Source organism: Ranitomeya imitator, chromosome 2 (genome assembly GCF_032444005.1).
Source record: "Ranitomeya imitator isolate aRanImi1 chromosome 2, aRanImi1.pri, whole genome shotgun sequence".
In the NCBI taxonomy this organism is placed as follows: domain Eukaryota; kingdom Metazoa; phylum Chordata; class Amphibia; order Anura; family Dendrobatidae; genus Ranitomeya; species Ranitomeya imitator.
Window position 1 is genome coordinate 19,557,076 of NC_091283.1, and position 22,796 is coordinate 19,579,871.

The window sequence follows — 22,796 nt, forward strand, 5'->3', positions numbered from 1 at the left end:
CAGAGAGTTTTATTTGTCTGACTGCAGAGTGCATTTGCCAAAGAGGACATATACAATATACCCACCTTAAAGGCTGTAGGCACATTTTGCATCGAAAAAGATATTTAGTGGTTACCTTGAATTATCAAAATTGCACTTATTTTCAGCCTGCAGTCTTCATTCCATCAGTTATTTTCAGACACCTGATATGCAGTTTGTAGCTTGATCCAAGTTTCAGATGTTCATTTGTGGGTATGTCTCCCAGTAATATAGGCTGGATGTGAGGTCTGTGTGTCTCTCCCAGCAATATAGGCTGGATGTGAGATCTGTGTGTCTCCCAGTAATATAGGCTGGATGTGAGGTCTGTGTGTCTCTCCCAGTAATATAAGCTGGATGTGAGGCCTCCGTGTCTCTCCCAGTAATATAGGCTGGATGTGAGGTCCGTGTGTCTCTCCCGGTAATATAGGCTGGATGTGAGGTCCGTGTGTCTCTCCCGGTAATATAGGCTGGATGTGAGGTCTGTGCGTCTCTCCCGGTAATATAGGCTGGATGTGAGGTCCGTGTGTCTCTCCCAGTAATATAGGCTGGATGTCAGGTTTGTGTGTCTCTCCCAGTAATATAGGCTGGATGTGAGGTCTGTGTGTCTCTCCCGGTAATATAGGCTGGATGTGAGCTCTGTGTGTCTCTCCCGGTAATATAGGCTGGATGTGAGCTCTGTGTGTCTCTCCCGGTAATATAGGCTGGATGTGAGGTCTGTGTGTCTCTCCCAGTAATATAGGCTGGATGTGAGGTCTGTGTGTCCCTCCCGGTAATATAGGCTGGATGTGAGGTCCGTGTGTCTCTCCCGGTAATATAGGCTGGATGTGAGGTCTGTGCGTCTCTCCCGGTAATATAGGCTGGATGTGAGGTCTGTGCGTCTCTCCCGGTAATATAGGCTGGATGTGAGGTCTGTGCGTCTCTCCCGGTAATATAGGCTGGATGTGAGGTCCGTGCGTCTCTCCCGGTAATATAGGCTGGATGTGAGCTCTGTGTGTCTCTCCCGGTAATATAGGCTGGATGTGAGGTCTGTGCGTCTCTCCCGGTAATATAGGCTGGATGTGAGGTCTGTGCGTCTCTCCCGGTAATATAGGCTGGATGTGAGGTCCGTGTGTCTCTCCCGGTAATATAGGCTGGATGTGAGCTCTGTGTGTCTCTCCCGGTAATATAGGCTGGATGTGAGGTCTGTGTGTCTCTCCCAGTAATATAGGCTGGATGTGAGCTCTGTGTGTCGCTCCCAGTAATATAGGCTGGATGTGAGGTCTGTATGTCCCTCCCAGTAATATAGGCTGGATGTGAGGTCTGTGTGTCTCTCCCAGTAATATAGGCTGGATGTGAGGTCTGTGTGTCTCTCCCAGTAATATAGTCTGGATGTGAGCTCTGTGTTTCGTTCCCAGTAATATAGGCTGGATGTGAGGTCTGTGTGTCTCTCCCAGTAATATAGGCTGGATGTGAGCTCTGTGTGTCTCTCCCAGTAATATAGGCTGGATGTGAGGACTGTATCTCTCCCAGTAATATAGGCTGGATGTGAGGACTGTGTCTCTCCCAGTAATATAGGCTGGATGTGAGGTCTGTGTCTCACCCAGTAATATAGGCTGGATGTGAGGCCTCCGTGTCTCTCCCAGTAATATAGGCTGGATGTGAGGTCCGTGTGTCTCTCCCGGTAATATAGGCTGGATGTGAGGTCCGTGTGTCTCTCCCGGTAATATAGGCTGGATGTGAGGTCTGTGCGTCTCTCCCGGTAATATAGGCTGGATGTGAGGTCCGTGTGTCTCTCCCAGTAATATAGGCTGGATGTCAGGTTTGTGTGTCTCTCCCGGTAATATAGGCTGGATGTGAGCTCTGTGTGTCTCTCCCGGTAATATAGGCTGGATGTGAGGTCTGTGTGTCTCTCCCAGTAATATAGGCTGGATGTGAGGTCTGTGTGTCCCTCCCGGTAATATAGGCTGGATGTGAGGTCCGTGTGTCTCTCCCGGTAATATAGGCTGGATGTGAGGTCTGTGCGTCTCTCCCGGTAATATAGGCTGGATGTGAGGTCCGTGTGTCTCTCCCAGTAATATAGGCTGGATGTCAGGTTTGTGTGTCTCTCCCAGTAATATAGGCTGGATGTGAGCTCTGTGTGTCTCTCCCGGTAATATAGGCTGGATGTGAGGTCTGTGTGTCTCTCCCAGTAATATAGGCTGGATGTGAGGTCTGTGTGTCCCTCCCGGTAATATAGGCTGGATGTGAGGTCCGTGTGTCTCTCCCGGTAATATAGGCTGGATGTGAGGTCCGTGCGTCTCTCCCGGTAATATAGGCTGGATGTGAGGTCTGTGCGTCTTTCCCGGTAATATAGGCTGGATGTGAGGTCTGTGCGTCTCTCCCGGTAATATAGGCTGGATGTGAGGTCCGTGTGTCTCTCCCGGTAATATAGGCTGGATGTGAGGTCCGTGTGTCTCTCCCGGTAATATAGGCTGGATGTGAGGTCTGTGTCTCTCCCAGTAATATAGGCTGGATGTGAGCTCTGTGTGTCGCTCCCAGTAATATAGGCTGGATGTGAGGTCTGTATAATAATAATAATAATAATAATAATAATTTTATTTATATAGCGCCAACATATTCCGCAGCGCTTTACAAATTATAGAGGGGACTTGTACAGACAATAGACATTACAGCATAACAGAAATACAGTTCAAAACAGATACCAGGAGGAGTGAGGGCCCTGTTCGCAAGCTACAAACTATGAGGAAAAGGGGAGACACGAGAGGTGGATGGTAACAATTGCTTTAGTTATTCGGACCGGCCATAGTGTAAGGCTCGGGTGTTCATGTAAAGCTGCATGAACCAGTTACCTGCCTAAGTATGTAGCAGTACAGACACAGAGGGCTAATACTGCATAAAGTGTATGAGAACATGATGCGAGGAACCTTTTTTTTTTTTTTTTATTATAAATAGGCCACACAGGGATCGTTAGGTTAATGCATTGAGGCGGTAGGCCAGTCTGAACAAATGAGTTTTTAGGGCACGCTTAAAACTGTGGGTATTGGGGATTAATCGTATTAACCTAGGTAGTGCATTCCAAAGAATCGGCGCAGCACGTGTAAAGTCTTGGAGACGGGAGTGGAGGTTCTGATTATTGAGGATGCTAACCTGAGGTCATCAGCGGAGCGGAGGGCACGGGTAGGGTGGTAGACTGATACCAGGGAGGAGATGTAGGGTGGTGCTGAGCCATGGAGTGCTTTGTGGATGAGGGTAGTAGTTTTGTACTGGATTCTGGAGTTGATGGGTAGCCAGTGTAATGACTGGCACAGGGTAGAGGCATCGGTGTAACGGTTGGTGAGGAATATGATCCTGGCTGCAGCATTCAGGACAGATTGGAGCGGGGAGAGTTTTGCAAGAGGGAGGCCGATTAGTAGAGAGTTACAATAGTCCAGACGAGAATGAATAAGTGAAACAGTAAGAGTTTTTGCAGAGTCGAAATTAAGAAAAGGGCGAATTCTAGAAATATTTTTGAGATGCAGATAAGAAGAGCGAGCCAGTGATAGGATGTGGGGGGTGAATGAAAGGTCAGAATCAAGGATGACCCCAAGGCAGCGGGCATGTTGCTTTGGAGTAATGGTGGAACCGCACACGGAGATGGCAATGTCAGGCAAAGGTAGGTTAGTAGAGGGAGAGAACACGAGGAGTTCAGTTTTTGACAGGTTCAGTTTCAGTTAGAGGGAGGACATGATGTTAGAGACAGCGGTAAGACAATCACTGGTGTTTTCTAATAAGGCAGGCGAGATATCGGGAGCAGAAGTGTATAATTGGGTGTCGTCAGCATAGAGATGGTACTGGAAACCAAATCTACTGATTGTTTGTCCAATAGGGGCAGTATACAACGAGAAGAGGAGGGGGCCTAGGACTGATCCTTGAGGAACCCCAACAGTAAGGGGAAGGTGAGAGGAGGAGGAACCAGCAAAACATACAGTGAAGGATCGGTCAGAGAGATAGGAGGAGAACCAGGAGAGAACGGTGTCCTTGAGGCCGATGGAGCGGAGCATAGTGAGGAGGAGCTGATGATCCACAGTGTCGAATGCTGCAGAGAGATCCAAGAGAATTAGCATGGAGTAGTGACCATTAGATTTAGCTGTTAGTAGGTCATTAGAGACTTTAATGAGGGCAGTTTCAGTAGAGTGTAAAGAGCGGAAGCCAGATTGAAGAGGGTCGAGAAGAGAGTTATCTGAGAGATAGCGGGTAAGACGGGAGTGGACCAGGCGTTCGAGGAGTTTAGAGATGAAGGGAAGATTAGAGACAGGTCTATAATTAGCGGCACAGTTTTGGTCGAGGGATGGTTTTTTAAGTAATGGATGTATGATGGCATGCTTAAATGAGGAGGGAAAAATACCGGAAGTGAGGGAAAGGTTGAATATTTTTGTTAGGTGAGAGGTGATAGCCGGGGAAAGGGACTGGAGGAGATGTGACGGAATGGGGTCACTGGTGCAAGTGGTCGGGCGAGAAGATGCAAGGAGCCTGCTTACTTCTTCTTCTGTAACTGCTTCAAAGTCAGAGAGTGAACTAGATGCAGTGGGGGAGGGAGGACAGTGCATGGTATGAAGAGATTGGGAGATGATTTCCTGTCGAATGTGGTCAATTTTTTCTTTGAAGTAATTGGCCAGATCGTCAGCACGGAGATCCGTGGTTGGGGCCTGCTGTCTTGGGTTGAGTAGGGACTGGAACGTGTCAAAGAGACGTTTAGGGTTATTGGACAGGGAGGTGATGAGGGTGTTGAAGTAGGTTTGTTTGGAGAGGTGAAGGGCAGAGTTGTATGTTTTTAGCATGAACTTATAATGGATGAAATCTTCGGGTAGATTAGATTTTCTCCACAGACGTTCTGCGCACCTGGAGCACCGCTGCAGGAAACGTGTTTGCAGCGTGTGCCACGGTTGTTGCCGTCTGTGCCGAGTTGTTTTATGTATAGGAGGAGCAGCTTCATCCAGAGCACTTTGCAGGGTTTCATTGTAATGCTTCAATGCAGAATCAGGACATGAGATGGAGGAAATAGGGGCCAATGAGGACTGCAAGTTCTTCATAAGTTTCTGGGTGTTAATGGCCTGTATGTTTCTATAGGTGTGGAAAGTGGGGGTGACCTGAGCGGGATGGCAGTTCTTGATAGAGAATGAAAGAAGGTTGTGGTCAGAGAGCGGGAGAGGGGAGTTTGTGAAGTCATCCACTGAGCAAAGTCGGGAGAAGACCAAGTCAAGGGAGTTTCCATCTTCATGTGTTGGAGAGTTAGTATGCTGCGAGAGGCCAAAAGAGGAGGATAGAGATAAAAGGTGAGAAGCAGATGGGGAGAGGGGAGAGGCAATGGGGATGTTGAAGTCACCCATGATAAGGGTGGGGGTGTCACAGGAGAGAAAGTGTGGAAGCCAGGTGGCAAAGTGATCCAGGAACTGATGAGAGGGGCCGGGAGGACGATACACCACCGCCACTCGCATGGAGAAGGGGACGTAGAGTCTGACCACATGGACCTCAAAGGGAGGGACTGTATGTCCCTCCCAGTAATATAGGCTGGATGTGAGGTCTGTGTGTCTCTCCCAGTAATATAGGCTGGATGTGAGGTCTGTGTGTCTCTCCCAGTAATATAGGCTGGATGTGAGCTCTGTGTTTCGTTCCCAGCAATATAGGCTGGATGTGAGGTCTGTGTGTCTCTCCCAGTAATATAGGCTGGATGTGAGCTCTGTGTGTCTCTCCCAGTAATATAGGCTGGATGTGAGGACTGTGTCTCTCCCAGTAATATAGGCTGGATGTGAGGACTGTGTCTCTCCCAGTAATATAGGCTGGATGTGAGGTCTGTGTCTCTCCCAGTAATATAGGCTGGATGTGAAGTCTGTGTCTCTCCCAGTAATATAGGCTGGATGTGAGGTCTGTGTGTCTCATATGACCGTCATCACTATACTCTAAAACTGCACAGATCAGGGGAGAGAGGTGAGATACGACCCAGTGTCCAATAATTCCCAGTCCAGATTAGAAGTGTGTGATAGCGTCTCACATAGAAGCATCGGTGCACGCCGCGTTCAGTGACGCTATCGTGTCACTGTGTGATAGCGTGTAATCCCCTTCCCTGCTGCTAATTCTAACACCAAGAGAAGGGAAGGGGGACAGCAGATAGAAAACCAGAACTGGGCAGGCACTCAACTGAGCTATGATGTGAAGCTCAACATCTGTACAAAATGCTAAATATTTACAAAGCAAAACAATTCTGGAAATTCTGAACTCTTGGCAGTTTGGTATATATGTATGTCTTATGTATATTTGATGTATAGAGTCTGAGACTTAGAGATCAACGGCTGCTGCCAACGGTCACCACAAACCCCAGCGTCCGATTGGATGATTACTATGGGACTATTTTAGATTTCCAGAGCACTGGATGCCGGATTAATGGAGTATCACTGTATCTATAATTGTGTGTTGGGTTTCATTCTGTACATTATATAATTATTGCGCTAGAGCTTGCTGGCACTTGTAGTCCCACCCCAGATAGAGAGCAGTGTATATAAGTACATCCGCCCAGCGGACTCTCCATTTGCCGCTCTTTCACACTGGTGACTTTCTTCTGTCTGACACTTTTGCGCAGTTTTGTTGTTTGTTTCCTGATATTACTTTTCCATAATCTCTCCGTGTAACATAGTTATAAGTATCAGTGGTGAGAAGTTTGCGCCTCGTCGGGGGACTCCATCCTCATTAATCCCATTTTTATAATTTAGAATTAATTTTGCGCATCTATCACGCGTCTTCTGAGGAGTCTCCGGCTCTTCCTCTTCTCGGAGTAATGAACAATTTGGCTCTTGTAAGGACATTTGCAGCGAGCGGATCGGGTGATTAACGCGCCGCTGCGTCCTATTACCCGTCTAATGCCTCTATCCTCTGATTAACAATTAGACGGGATAAAACGAGCTCCTCGCCGTGCGAATTCCCTGCCCTCGTCTTCCAAGTGCAGCTCGTGGGCGGCCCGGGAGAGGACCCTGAACATTCGCTTCATTTTAGGCCCGACGGGTGATTTTTGGCCTTCAATCATCTCCACGGTTTAAGGTTTAATATTCGTTTATTGAGTTTTAGATTTGAGGAAGCCGAGAAATAAATCGTTACTAAATATCAGACTGCCAAAAAATGAGAATCACAGCTGGTGATGGCCCCAGAATATATGGGGAAAGCAATGGAGTAAAGTGATCAGATACACAAACATCTTCTGTATCTGTGCGCACTGCTGATCTATATTACCACCAGCAGCCACATCTCCGGCATCGATGCATAAGTGTCCACACCCCAATATCACACAAATGCCATGACAGCTGGAACAATACCAGATGAAGTCCATCCATCTATTCGGAAGCCAAGAGGGGGACGTCCAGGCAAAATATCAGGGTGAGCAAGTCGGCTCCTCACACGGTCTATCAGTTCTGGAGACCATCACGGCAGTGGAGGAGGCTCGTAAGCTTCTTAAGGCCTCTTTCACACGTCAGTGTCTCCGGTACGTGTACTGACAGTTTTCTCAACCGGAGACACTGACGCACGTAGACCCATTCAAATGAATGGGTCTATGCACATGTCTCCGTGTTTTCACGGACCGTGTGTCCGCTGTTCTCCGGCAGCACGTACCGCAATACGTCCCGCACACGTGCACACGGAGAACAGCGTGCACTCTCCTCCGTGTGCACGTACCGCCCGCAGGAGAGCGAGCGCTACAGTAAGCGCTGTCCCCCCTGCGTGTGGTGCTGAAGCAGGCATTCATTCCTTCTCCCCAGCATATTACAGTGAGGAATATGCTCATATTCCTCACTGTAATGAGCGGTACCACGTGACCGCTCACACAAGACCTGCTGCCCGCGCTGAGAGGAGACATCGCAGGAGCTGGGTGAGTATTTCTCAGCAAGCGGGCGGGCGCACAGGGGATGTGAGGTGGGAGGTGACCCCAAAATTTATTTTTAACACAAACCAAAAAAAATACCTTGATTTTTCATTCATTCTCTCCAGCGAATGCTGCTGGGGAGAAGGAATGAATGCCGGCTTCAGCACCAAAAGCAGGGGACAGCGCTTAACTGTAGCGCTGTCTCCTGCACGGTCCGTGTGGTCCTCAGTCGGCACACGGCTGCCACCCGTGTGCCACACTGATGTGCTACATGAGCACACGGACACAGAGAACTCCGGTACGGATTTCTCCGGTGCCGGAATTATCTGGACGTGTGAAAGAGGCCTAATAGTGAGATCACAGACGTCCATGTAAGCACCGTGTGACACACGTAACACGAGTCTGGAATGGTGGCCCGAAAAAAAGATGAAGAAGCCTCGATTCAAATATCACCATAAGAAGCGTCAGCTTGAGTTTGCAAAAAAGTACGAAAAGTGGACAGTAGAAGATGGGAAACAAGTGATTTGGAGCAATGACATTAAAGTCAAGAGATGGCTCTGATAGGTGCAAATGTGTCTGGAAGAAACAAGGGGAAAAGGGTCTAATGCAGTGTTCCCCAACTCCGGTCCTCAAGAGCCACCAACAGGTCATGTTTTCAGATTTCCTTAGTATTGCACAGGTCACTGAATGCTTGCCTGTCCAGGTGATGCAATTATCACCTGTGCAATACTAAGAAAATCCTGAAAACATGACCTGTTGGTGGCTCTTGAGGACCGGAGTTGGGGAACACTGGGCTAATGGATCGAGAAATTGAGGGAAATGTCTATTTTGGTGGAGGAAGCAGGTCTAGTAATATAAAATGATGGCAGTCTCACGTTAGAAGCAGTAGTGGATGGCGAGATACGGAACCTGAAAGTCAGAAGGTCAAAACATTGTTCCCCTTTTGATCGTCAGTGTTAGATATTGTATCAGAGTCAGGTTGGACTGGGTTTTGTCCTAGCACTGCAGTTCTTGATTAGATGCACCCGACTGTGTTCACTAAGGGTCAGTCTACTGGATGGAGCAGAGTCGAGTGTGCTGCTGGTGAGTGTCCAGCCAAAATGAGAGCTGCAGCTGAGATACAGATGTGCCGGGGTCTCTCTCTGAATGGAGACTGCATGGGTCAGCTAGGAAAGCTGAGCAGTCTGTGTGTTGGAGCTACAGAGAACCATGTGGAAGCTGCAGCCTGCTCAGTGTGAACTGTGGCCGTGGTTGAACATTTATGTTTGGTGCTGGATGCCGCTGCAGCACAGGCTGAAGGTGATGCCGAGACTGGTGGGATCGGGCCTCTTATGTGTATGAAGTCTGCTCTGGGGAAAAGGACTATCATCTGTTCCTGTGAGCCACACTGACATATGTTTGCTGTGAAACCTTTGTGCTCAGAAGAGGCATCGTCTGTGTGAACAGTACCCAACGCCTTCCCACAAGAGTGAATGGAGTTGAGCAAAAAAAGATTCGCCGGACGCTGGGCCAGCAGCCGCATTGCCAGACAGGAATCTTGCACCCTCCTCCTACCTGTCACCATTGCCAGTGCACCCCTCACAACATCACACCAGGACCACCAGAAGAGACACCGGCAATGCCGATAGGAGCAAAGCACAGGACTCTGCTACAGGAGCCACGGAATAATGACGTAGTCACTGGATTGAGATCTGGCAAATGTTTCTTCAACTCCGTCCATTTGACACTCATGAAATAAAATATACAATTAATTGTTATTGAACAAAAATTTATTGGACAGATTATATTCTCGTTGTTTCTCCATTTTTTTCTAAAAATATAAAATATGTAGCAGTAAATAGAATTCTTATCAGTTTTATCCACATAATGCTGTTTTCGGAGGTTGTTACAGTTTCCCGATAAACTTTTCTCCCCCTCACTTTCTCACAGGCGCTGCCTACTTACTGCTGAGCCCATCCTGGGCTTGAGTTTATACGCTACAGCCAATCACAGGTGACCAAGCTGCAGAAGGGGAGGGAGAGGCAACACAGTAGCCAATTAGAGCAGCCGAAGCTGCAGAGGGGTGGGAGAGTGCGGCAGCCTGAGCCAATGACGAGACAGGGGGTGTGTCTCAGACTACCGTAGACTACCTGTAGACACTGCAGCTTCGCTATTAGATGCTGAGTTGCAGTTTTCTCTCAGTAAATGTCGGTACACGGAATGTCTAAGAATCGGAAACAGCGGCTGCAAGAGTCGTCTGTCTCTTTTCTCCTCTCACTCCTGTCATCTCGATGAAGCTCACACATCGCGCTGTTTATACTATTTTTGACTTCATGTGTTTAGTTTTAGGGGTTTTTTTTTGCACAAACATTTGTCATAAAGGAAGAAACATAAAGAGACCCCATAATCCTGCTTGTTATTGTGTTGCAAATGTTCGATTTATTCCTGCAAAAACGGAAACCTCTCCAGACAGAAGAATGTAAGTGACCGCCGCTGAATCCGTGCAGAGTGCACCCCGGCGCTGTGCCTGTGAGGGGGCAGCGGGCCTGATTCACGGGGGGCTCAGCATATTTTACCCTGCAGACATCATCGCTTCCTCTTTAAAACTTGGAAGTGAAATTGATTTCCTGCGCATACAAAACCTATTAAGAAAATAAGAGCAATAAAAACGACTTCAGTGAAACTTTTTTTTTCTTTCTCATCAGGAAACATTTTACCATAAACATGTATAAAATCTGTGCAGGTTTGTGTTTCTTCTTGTCGGAGGCCTTTTGTGGTCTGGAGGTTTTACTTTCAGACGCGCCCCTCCTCCCCCGACCTCACGGTTTTGGCTGATTATCATCAGTTGTTTGTAAATGGCTTTTATTCGCTTCTTTCTGGAACAATCACATTCGGTGGAGAAACGTTTATGGCCGCTCCACAAATGAAAGCAAAGCCGCTCTCACATCTAAGACGCGAGGTCAGAAAACTTGGCTTCAGAAATAAGTTTAGTACAAACCCAAAAATGTCTGGAAAAAAAAAGAACAGAATGAAGATTTGAATGGAGTAAATAACCTGGGACTAGAGAAACACCGCTGTAACACCAGGGACAGGGGAGAGACACCACTAACACCAGGGACAGGAAGGATAGAGACACCACTGTAACACCAGGGACAGGACAGAGACACCACTAACACCAGGGACAGGAAGGATAGAGACACCACTGTAACACCAGGGACAGGACAGAGACACCACTAACACCAGAGACAGGGGAGAGACACCACTAACACCAGGGACAGGGGAGAGACACCACTGGAAGACCAGAGACAGAACAGAGATACCACTATAACACTAGGGACAGGGGAGAGACATCGCTGTAAGACCTGGGACAGGGGAGAGACAACGCTGTAAAACCAGAGACAGGACAGAGATGCCAATGTAACACTAGGGACAGGGGAGAGACACAGCTGTAACACCAGGGACAGGGGAGAGACATCACTGTAACACCAGGGACAGGGGAGAGACACCGCTGTAAGACCAGAGACTGGACACAGATACCACTGTAACAGAAGGGACAGGGGAGAGACACAGCTGTAACACCAGGGACAGGACAGAGATACCACTGTAAAACCAGGAACGGGAGAGACACCGCTGTAAGACCAGAGACAGAACAGAGATACCACTGTAACACTAGGGACAGGGGAGAGACACAACTGTAACACCAGGGACAGGACAGAGATACCACTGTAAAACCAGGAACAGGAGAGACACCGCTGTAAGACCAGAGACAGAACAGAGATACCACTGTAACACTAGGGACAGGGGAGAGACACAACTGTAACACCAGGGACAGGGGAGAGACATCACTGTAACACCAGGGACAGGGGAGAGACACCGCTGTAAGACCAGAGACTGGACACAGATACCACTGTAACAGAAGGGACAGGGGAGAGACACAGCTGTAACACCAGGGACAGGACAGAGATACCACTGTAAAACCAGGAACGGGAGAGACACCGCTGTAAGACCAGAGACAGAACAGAGATACCACTGTAACACTAGGGACAGGGGAGAGACACAGCTGTAACACCAGGGACAGGACAGAGATACCACTGTAAAACCAGGAACAGGAGAGACACCGCTGTAAGACCAGAGACAGAACAGAGATACCACTGTAACACTAGGGACAGGGGAGAGACACAACTGTAACACCAGGGACAGGGGAGAGACATCACTGTAACACCAGGGACAGGGGAGAGACACCGCTGTAAGACCAGAGACTGGACACAGATACCACTGTAACTGTAGGGACAGGGGAGAGACACAGCTGTAACACCAGGGACAGGACAGAGATACCACTGTAAAATCAGGAACAGGAGAGACACCGCTGTAAGACCAGAGACAGAACAGAGATACCACTGTAACACTAGGGACAGGGGAGAGACACAACTGTAACACCAGGGACAGGGGAGAGACACAGCTGTAAGACCAGAGACAGGGGAGAGAAACAGCTGTAAGACGAGAGACAGGACACAGATACCACTGTAACACTAGGGACAGGGGAGAGACACAACTGTAACACCAGGGACAGGGGAGAGACACAGCTGTAAGACCAGGGACAGGGGAGAGACACAGCTGTAAGACCAGGGACAGGGGAGAGACACAGCTGTAAGACCAGGGACAGGGGAGAGACACAGCTGTAAGACCAGGGACAGGGGAGAGACACCACTGTAAGACCAGAGACAGGACACAGATACCACTGTAACACTAGGGACAGGGCAAAGACACAACTGTAACACCAGGGACAGGGATGAGACACCGCTGTAAGACCAGGGACAGGGGAGAGACACCGCTGTAAGACCAGGGACAGGACACAGATACCACTGTAACACTAGGGACAGGGAAAAGACATCACTGTAACACTAGGGCCAGGGGAGAGACACAGCTGTAACTCCAGGGACAGGGGAGAGACACAGCTGTAAGACCAGAGACAGGACACAGATACCACTGTAACACTAGGGACAGGGGAGAGACACAACTGTAACACCAGGGACAGGGGAGAGACACAGCTGTAAGACCAGGGACAGGGGAGAGACACAGCTGTAACACCAGGGACAGGGGAGAGACACAGCTGTAAGACCAGAGACAGGACACAGATACCACTGTAACACTAGGGACAAGGGAGAGACACAACTGTAACACCAGGGACAGGGGAGAGACACAGTTGTAAGACCATGGACAGGGGAGAGACACCGCTGTAAGACCAGAGACAGAACAGAGATACCACTGTAACACTAGGGACAGGGGAGAGACACAGCTGTAACACCAGGGACAGGGGAGAGACATCACTGTAACACCAGGGACAGGGGAGAGACACCGCTGTAAGACCAGAGACTGGACACAGATACCACTGTAACTGTAGGGACAGGAGAGAGACACAGCTGTAACACCAGGGACAGGACAGAGATACCACTGTAAAACCAGGAACAGGAGAGACACCGCTGTAAGACCAGAGACAGAACAGAGATACCACTGTAACACTAGGGACAGGGGGAAAGACACCGCTGTAAGACCAGGGACAGGGGAGAGACACCGGACCAGGGACAGGGGAGAGACACTGCTGTAACACCAGGGACAGGGAGAGACACCACTGTATGACCAGAGACAGGACAGAGATACCACTGTAACACTAGGGACAGGGAAGAGACACCACTGTAACACCAGGGAGAGGACAGAGATACCACTGTAACACTAGGGACAGACATTACTGTAACACTAGAGACAAAACAGAGATACCACTGTAACATCAGGGACAGGACAGAGATACCACTGTAACACCAGGGACAGAGGAGAGACACCGCTGTAAGATCAGGGACAGGGGAGAGACACCGCTGTAAGACCAGGGACAGGGGAGAGACACCGCTGTAAGACCAGAGACAGGACACAGATACCACTGTAACACCAGGGACAGGGGAGAGACACCGCTGTAAGGGTACCGTCACACTCCGCAACTTTGCAAAGAGAACGACAACAATCCGTGATGTTGCAGCGTCCTGGATAGCGATCTCGTTGTTTGACACGCAGCAGCGATCTGGATCCTGTTGTGCCAACGCTGGTCGGAGCTAGAAGTCCAGAACTTTATTTCGTCGCCAGGTCGGCGTGTATCGTCATGTTTGACATCAAAAGCAACGACGCCAGCAACGAGCATAGGGCCCCTAGATGTGTGTCGGATCGGTACACTCCGGCTGTTTGACATGGAGCTAACAACCAGCGAGAACGATAAGTGAGTCGCCGTTACGTCACTGGATCGCACCTGCATCGTTCTGGAGTTGCTGTGTTTGACGTCTCTACAGCGACCTAAACAGCGACGCTCCAGCGATCTAGTTTAGGTCGGCTCGTTGTCTATATCGCTGCAGCGTCGTTGAGTGTGACGGTACCTTAAGACCAGGGACAGGGGAGAGACACCACTGTAACACTAGGGACAGACACTACTGTAACACTAGAGACAAAACAGAGATACCACTGTAACATCAGGGACAGGACAGAGATACCACTGTAACACCAGGGACAGGGTAGAGACACTACTGTAACACCAGGGACAGGAGAGAGACACAGCTGTAAGACCAGAGACAGGACACAGATACGACTAACACCAGGGACAAGGGAGAGATACCACTGTAACACCAGAGACAGGAGAGGTACCACTGTAACACCAGAGACAGGACAGAGATACCACTGTAACACCAGAGACAGGACAGAGATATAACTGGAACATCAGGGATAGGACAGAGATACCACTGTAACACCAGAGACAGGACAGAGATACCACTATAACACCAGAGACAGGACAGAGATACCACTATAACACCAGGGACAGGGGAGAGACACCACTGTAACACTAGGGACAGACACTACTGTAACACTAGAGACAAAACAGAGATACCACTGTAACATCAGGGACAGGACAGAGATACCACTGTAACACCAGGGACAGGGTAGAGACACTACTGTAACACCAGGGACAGGAGAGAGACACAGCTGTAAGACCAGAGACAGGACACAGATACGACTAACACCAGGGACAAGGGAGAGATACCACTGTAACACCAGAGGCAGGAGAGAGATACCACTGTAACACCAGAGACAGGACAGAGATACCACTGTAACACCAGAGACAGGACAGAGATATAACTGGAACATCAGGGACAGGACAGAGATACCACTGTAACACCAGAGACAGGACAGAGATACCACTATAACACCAGGGACAGGACAGATACCACTATAACACCAGAGACAGGACAGACAGCACTGTAAGGCTATGTGCACACGTTGTGGATTTCCTGCGGATCCGCAGCGTTTTTTACCGTGCAGAAATGCTGCAGATCCGCAAGTGATTTATAGTACAATGTAAATCAATGGCAAAAAAAAAATGCTGTGCTAATGGTGCGGAAAATTCAGCGCGCAAACGCTGTGGATTAAAAGAAGGAGCATGTCACTTCTTTTGTGCGGATCTGCAGCGTTTTTGTACACATTCCATTATAGAAATCCACAGGGGTAAAAACGCAAGAAAATCGACACAAAATCCGCAGCAAATCCGCATAAAAAAAACGCATCAAATCCGCACCTGCGTTTTCTACCAGGAGATGCAGAATCCACACAAAAAATTCCAGAGGCAAATCCGCAACGTGTCCACATAGCCTAACATCAGGGACAGGAGAAAGACCAGTAGCCGTTTGGCGGTCAGTGGCGGCACACGTCCGGGGGTGTGAATGTGCTCTTAGATGACCCCATATAGTCCTGTAAAGTATCAGCGACTGGACAGGAATACTAATATCACTCGGTTACGAGGGATTCTGTGCAGACGGCTCCAGATTACTCCGGACTTCAACACTTAAAACAGAAGTATGAAGAAATAGAGAAGATCATTTCTGAATCGTCAGGACCTGATCCCGAGATTTGGGATTCACTGCTGTCACTGTGAGGCCATCGTACACTGGATACTGGTACATGTGATTGTGGTCGCAACGTTTCCCTTTACCTTAGAAGAGCTGTCATTTGATTTATTATTTTTTTTTTACCAACATCTATGAGAATATGGCGCTAATTTATAGAGGAGGTAAGGAGGCGGATGTCTGTCATGTATATCCTGGAACGTCCTCATCTCCTGCTGTCCCCGCGACCGCCATCCACCGCTGCCATCTGCCTCGTGTTCGGCAGCAACATCCAGAAGAGAATTATCTCATTAATCAGGTCGCAGGGAAAGAAAATAATGATACAGTTAATAAAATGGTCAGATTATACGTTATGCATAGTGTCAATGCGCAAACTACACATAATGATGAGAAAACAAGTAATATAAATACTGTACATGATAAAAATGTAAACAAAATATAATAAAAAGAAATAATACTACACAAAAGTGTCAATGCTCAAACTAAACATAAAAAACACAAATACTAGACATAAGATATGTAAATAAAATTGAGAACTAAATATAATGATAATTGTATGAATAACACTACACATAATAAAACGTATAAATGTAACAAACTAACATGATGATGCTAATAATAATAACACTATTAGAGTGTAACTAATAGAAACTAAATATATCACAAAACTAATATACATAAATCAAGTAAATACTAATTGATTAAAATGATGATGAAGATTATAAGTTTATAAAAATAATGCTATAAATAAAATATGCACAATGTATATATGATGATGATACTATAAATAATAAAAAGGTGTAATACTACACGGGTAGTGACGCCTGAAATGCTCATGTATAATGTCCACGACGAGTCTAGAGGGGACGGTCACATTTGTTTTTCCCATTATTACTTAAAACAAATCTCTGGTTTTATATAAATCGTTTAACAAAGTTCTGACATTTTCTAATAGACTTTGGGGGAATTTATAATTTTATTTTCCTTCAAAAAGTTGCCCACCTTTCCACAATATGTGAGATTCTTTTTTGCTATTTCCATGCGCCTCTCGACACTTTTATAAAGTAGCGTTGGGTTTGTATTGTGATCTGTGTAAATCAGATTTCGAGGGTATTCTCAAGTTTGGAAGTGACGTATCCATTTTGTCAGTTCCTTTTCTTTTCTGTGTCTTTGACACTTTTGTTTGTCTGGATTGTTTTTAGACATATTCATAAAATATGTTGCATTTTTCACTCCGGTCTCTGCCTGCTGTAAGGTTTCTGGTGGAATCTTTCTTAGTTTAAAGTGAAGACTAACCTGCAACTTTTTAAAGGATTTTGTGATATTTTTTTTTTTGCTCTCAAAAGTTGCAAGAATGGTTACACACAGTAATAAAGACGATTTTTTTTTGTTTTGAGTGAAATTGCAGAATTTAGCGCAGACATCATCAGCGAGTACCACGAGACAATGGTGACTTTGAGAAGGGGCCAAAGTTTGCAAAACTTTCTAAACTTTGCTGGAACTTCTTCCAGTCCAGTGATCAGATTCCATTCCGGAGAGCAGGACAAGCTTCCCCCAGACTGAGGATACTAACAGTGGGGCGACACCTGGGGACATTCTCCGCCATTTTCCACATTTAGCCGGCGGAGGACGGGGAGCGACTGTGAAGCCCTGGACTGAGGCCAAAGTATTAATGGGATCTGCAAAACTACAGTGGCAGCTCCCCCCCGACGCGTCCACCGCCATATTGCCATCTACTTAGTCAGGTGTCCACCGGCTCACACACGTGACCACGGCCTCCTATGAAGAACTTGAGAAGCTAATGCCTCATATCTGAAGACTACTAGTGTTGGGGTAACTCCTTTATATGGGTCACCTGGGGACATCACATTGTGACGGATAATCGGTTTAGTTCTCAGCCTATGACCCCCCACATGACCAGCACACTGCTGCTGAAACACTCTGTGCTGCTGAGGATCATTCCTCTATAGTGCTCAGTCCATTCAGATATACATTGTTGTCCGCAGGAATTCTCTGCTCTGCTCAGGCCTTGATACAATTGTGTCCAGTCTTGTTGAGCCCTTTAAATGGGCTTCCCTGTGTTCTATATCCAGAGATCTATAGCAAAGAGCTTGTAAGCGCTGCGCTTCTTGCCTAGGGGACCGACCACCGCTGATAGATTACGGAGGTGGCCGGAAAAATATCAAACAAGCAGTGAATAAAATAAAAAAAAAACCTTCCCAGGTTTATCAATGTGGTGAAGTGCAGAGTTTTTACATCCCTCATTTAGAGTTCCGAGTCTCCCCTTTTAGTTCAGATACAGATAGGACCTGACCCAAATATTATTAGTGGTCAGATACGTTTCCCCTTTAAATCAATGTTTGCTGTCAGTGAATGAAAACATTGGAAAAGGAGACACCACATCCTGCTCACAGAGCGTACGGTTTGTTACAATGTCATCAGTTCTCCATGAGCCGAACACAAACCTTTCCCGATACCGAATACAATGTAACAAACCGCAGCTCTATAACAGCAGGACTGACAGCAAGCAGAGATTCGGAACATGCCACTGAAATTGCAAAGTTTCTGAAACATTTGCAGAACTTTTTGGAACAACATAGAAACCCCCCTGTGACTGGAGGGTTGTAATGGACAGCGCCCCCTGTGGTAGGGTGTAGAATGCAGGGTTGGATTTAGAGAACAGGTGAAGGGTTAAGGTGTGTGGGGGAGGGGAGAGTCGCAGCTTCTCCATTGTTTTAGGGGAAGCGATTAGACATTAATGCAATATAGTCTGCGCGGGGGGAGGCCATGTTTTATGAATCGAGCGCCTAAATTATAAATGTGCTGCTTAGCGTCTTTGTTGCATTCCCCTTGATGTTTTGTTTGCAGAGCGTCTCAGAAGTCAACGCCGCGCGGAGCCGCCACCACTGTCCAAACTACGGAGAATATTCTGTACAAAAAACCCCGATAAAAACACGACTCGAAATAAACAACCAAGTATTGATGATAACGGACGGCGGCGCTTCATCTGCTCTGACTACATAAAGCGGTGAGGACGGAGTCAGTGATTCGGTTTGTCCCCAGAGCTGCGCTCTCCTTTTCATATGTAATTATTCTCTGAGTGCATTAGATAAAGCTCCGGCTCCCACATCTATAAATCATTAATGAGGCCGTTAACTCAAACAGAACTATAAAAGATCGGCAGAACCGGCGCTTAATTGACTTCCAGTTATTTACAATTAATATTTCCATTTGGAATAATGATCGGCGTCCGCGCTCCGTCGTGTTTCCTTAGGAGATCGGCGCTGATTCATCACATTGGAGTCTATAAATGAGCGGTAATGAGACTCAGCGCCGAAAATAAACGGCACACCAGACGGCGCAGCGCTCTCCACTGCCGATAACCAGCGGCCGGCAACATCGGTGACTATATAATCCCTGTAGAGACAAACCATGGACTTCGTACACAAGGGACGATCGATCAAAGCTTCTACGCCACAAAAAGGAGTAAAACTCATTAAAAAGTCGCAAATTGTAGGCGACATTTGTCATTGAAGCAGCGATGTCATAATGGGCAGTAAAGGGAAAGGATAATGACAGTGTGGCGACACCGCTCCAGGAAATGCTGAAAAACTGACTGCACTTACACCAGAAATCTTACTCCAGTCATTGACTAGAGGAAGAAAATGTACAAAACTCATTAAGAGGTGTACGTATCCTAATGAATCAGACAGACATAGTACACCAGCGACATTAAGACTGGAGAATGCAATAAAGACAATGAATCAGTGCCATAGTGTAGATTGTGAACCCTCGCAGGCAGGGTCCTCTCCTCCTGTACCAGTTGTGACTTGTATTGTTTATGATTATTGTACCTATCTTTTATGTATATCCCTCCTCACATGTAAAGCGCCATGGAATAAATGGCGCTATAACAATAAATAATAATAATAATAATAGTGTACACAGCTACTGTAGATCATGTATTACACTCCGGAGCTGCATTCATTATTCTGCTGGTGCAGTCACTGTGTACATAAATTGCATTACTGATCCTGAGTTACATCCTGTATTATACTCCAGAGCTGCACTCACTATTCTGCTGGTGCAGTCACTGTGTACATACATTACATTACTGATCCCGAGTTACATCCTGTATTATACTCCAGAGCTGCACTCACTATTCTGCTGGTGCAGTCACTGTGTACATACATTACTGATCCTGAGTTACATCCTGTATTATACTCCAGAGCTACACTCACTATTCTGCTGGTGCAGTCACTGTGTACATACATTACATTACTGATCCTGTGTTACATCCTGTATTATACTCCAGAGCTGCACTCACTATTCTGCTGGTGCAGTCACTGTGTACATATAATACATTACTGATCCTGAGTTACATCCTGTATTATACCCCAGAGCTGCACTCACTATTCTGCTGGTGCAGTCACTGTGTACATACATTACTGATCCTGTGTTACATCCTGTATTATACCCCAGAGCTGCACTCACTATTCTGCTGGTGCAGTCACTGTGTACATACATTACATTACTGATCCTGAGTTACATCCTGTATTATACCCCAGAGCTGCACTCACTATTCTGCTGGTGCAGTCACTGTGTACATACATTACTGATCCTGTGTTACATCCTGTATTATACTCCAGAGCTGCACTCACTATTCTGCTGGTGCAGTCACTGTGTACATACATTACTGATCCTGTGTTACATCCTGTATTATACTCCAGAGCTGCACTCACTATTCTGCTGGTGCAGTCACTGTGTACATATAATACATTACTGATCCTGAGTTACATCCTGTATTATACCCCAGAGCTGCACTCACTATTCTGCTGGTGCAGTCACTGTGTACATACATTACTGATCCTGTGTTACATCCTGTATTATACTCCAGAGCTGCACTCACTATTCTGCTGGTGCAGTCACCGTGTACATACATTACATTACTGATCCTGTGTTACATCCTGTATTATACCCAAGAGCTGCACTCACTATTCTGCTGGTGCAGTCACTGTGTACATACATTACATTACTGATCCTGAGTTACATCCTGTATTATACCCAAGAGCTGCACTCACTATTCTGCTGGTGCAGTCACTGTGTACATAACCCAGAAGGCATTATCTCAGTAAATTAGAATACTTTATAACACCAAATTGAAAAATTATTTTAAAATCCGAAATGTTTTCCGACTGAAATGTATGTTCAGTAAATGTACTCAATTCTTGGTCGCGGCTCCTTTTGCATCAATTACTGCATCAATGCGGCGTGGCATGGAGGCGATCAGCCTGTGGCACTGCTGAGGGGTTATGGAAGCCCAGGTTGCTTTGATAGCAGCCTTCAGTTCGTCTGCATTGTTGGGTCTGGTGTCTCTCATCTTCCTCTTGACAATACTCCATAGATTCTCTATGGGGTTCAGGTCAGGTGAGTTTGCTGCCAATCAAGCCCAGTGATACTGTTGTTTTTACACCAGGTGTTGGTACTTTTGGCAGTGTGGACAGGGGCCAAGTCCTGCTGGAGAATGACATTTCCATCTCCAAAAAGCTTGTGGGCAGAGGGAAGCATGAAGTGCTCTACAATGTCCTGGTAGACGGCTGCGCTGACTTTGGTCTTGATAAAACCCAGTGGACCTACACCAGCAGATGACATGGCTCCCCATGAAACAGACTAAGGGACCTTTATAAACACTTAGGAGCCTTTACAGGTGTTTTTTGTTAATTATTCTAATTTACTGAGATAATGACTTTTGGGTTTTCATTGGCTGTAAGCAATAATCATCAACATTAACAGAAATAAGCACATGAAATAGATCACTCTTTATAATATGTGTTTCATTTTTTGTATTGAAGAACTGAAGTAAATTAAGCTTTTGATGATATTCTAATTTGTGAGGAGCTCCTATATATATATATATATATATATATATATATATATATATATATATATACACAGTGGGAAAATAAGTATTTGATACGCTGCAGACTTTGCAGGTTTTCCCACCTACAAAGAATGGAGAGGTCTGTAATTTTTATCGTAGGTACACTTCACCTGTGAGAGACAGAATCTAAAAATAAAAACCAGAAAATCACATTGTATAATTATTACTTGATTAATTTGCATTTTATTGCATGAAACAAGCATTTGATCACCGACCAACCAGCAAGAATTCTGCTCTCACAGACCTGTTAGTTTTTCTTTAAGAAGCCTCCTAGTCTGCACTCATTACCTGGATTAATTGCACATGTTTGACCTCGTCACCTCTATAAAAAGACTCCTGTCCACACTCCACCCCCTCCACCATGGCCAAGACCAAAGAGCAGTCTAAGGACACCAGGGACACAATTGTAGACCTGCACAAAGCTGGGATTAGCTACAGGACAATAGGCAAGCAGCTTGCTGAGAAGGCAACAACTGTTGGCACAATTATTAGAAAATGGAAGAAACATAAGATGACTGTCAATCTTTGTCGGTCTGGGGCTCCATGTAAGATCTCGCCTCATGGGGTAAGGATGATTCTGAGAAAGGTCAAGAATCAGCCCAGAATTACATGGGAGGAACTGATCAATGTCCTGAAGAGCTGGGACCACAGTCTCAAACATTACCATTAGTAACACTGTCATGGAATAAAATCCTGCTGGGCACACAAGGTTCCCCTGCTCACACCAGCACATGTCCAGGCCCATTAGAAGTTCACCAACGACCATCTGGATGATCCAGAGGAGACATGGGAGAAGGTCATGTGGTCAGATGAGACCAAAATAGAACTTTTTATTATCAACTTAAGTTGTTTGGAGGAAGAAGAAGGATGAGTACAACCCCAAGAACACTGTCCCAACCGTGAAGCATGGTGGGGGAAACGTCATACTTTGGGGTGTTTTTCTGCAAAGGGGACAGGACGACTGCACCGTATTGAGGGGAGGATGGATGGGGTCATGTATCGCGAGATTTGGGCCAACAACCTCCTTCCCTCAGTAAGAGCATTGAAGATGGGTCGTGGC

The 22,796-nt window shown here is 46.7% G+C and overlaps 1 long non-coding RNA gene across 2 annotated transcripts in view; it reads left to right on the forward strand.

Moving 5' to 3' along the window:
- LOC138661428 (uncharacterized) overlaps window positions 1-22,796 on the forward strand; it is a 239,302-nt gene that overhangs the window by 24,716 nt on the left and 191,790 nt on the right. The window lies entirely within an intron of this gene.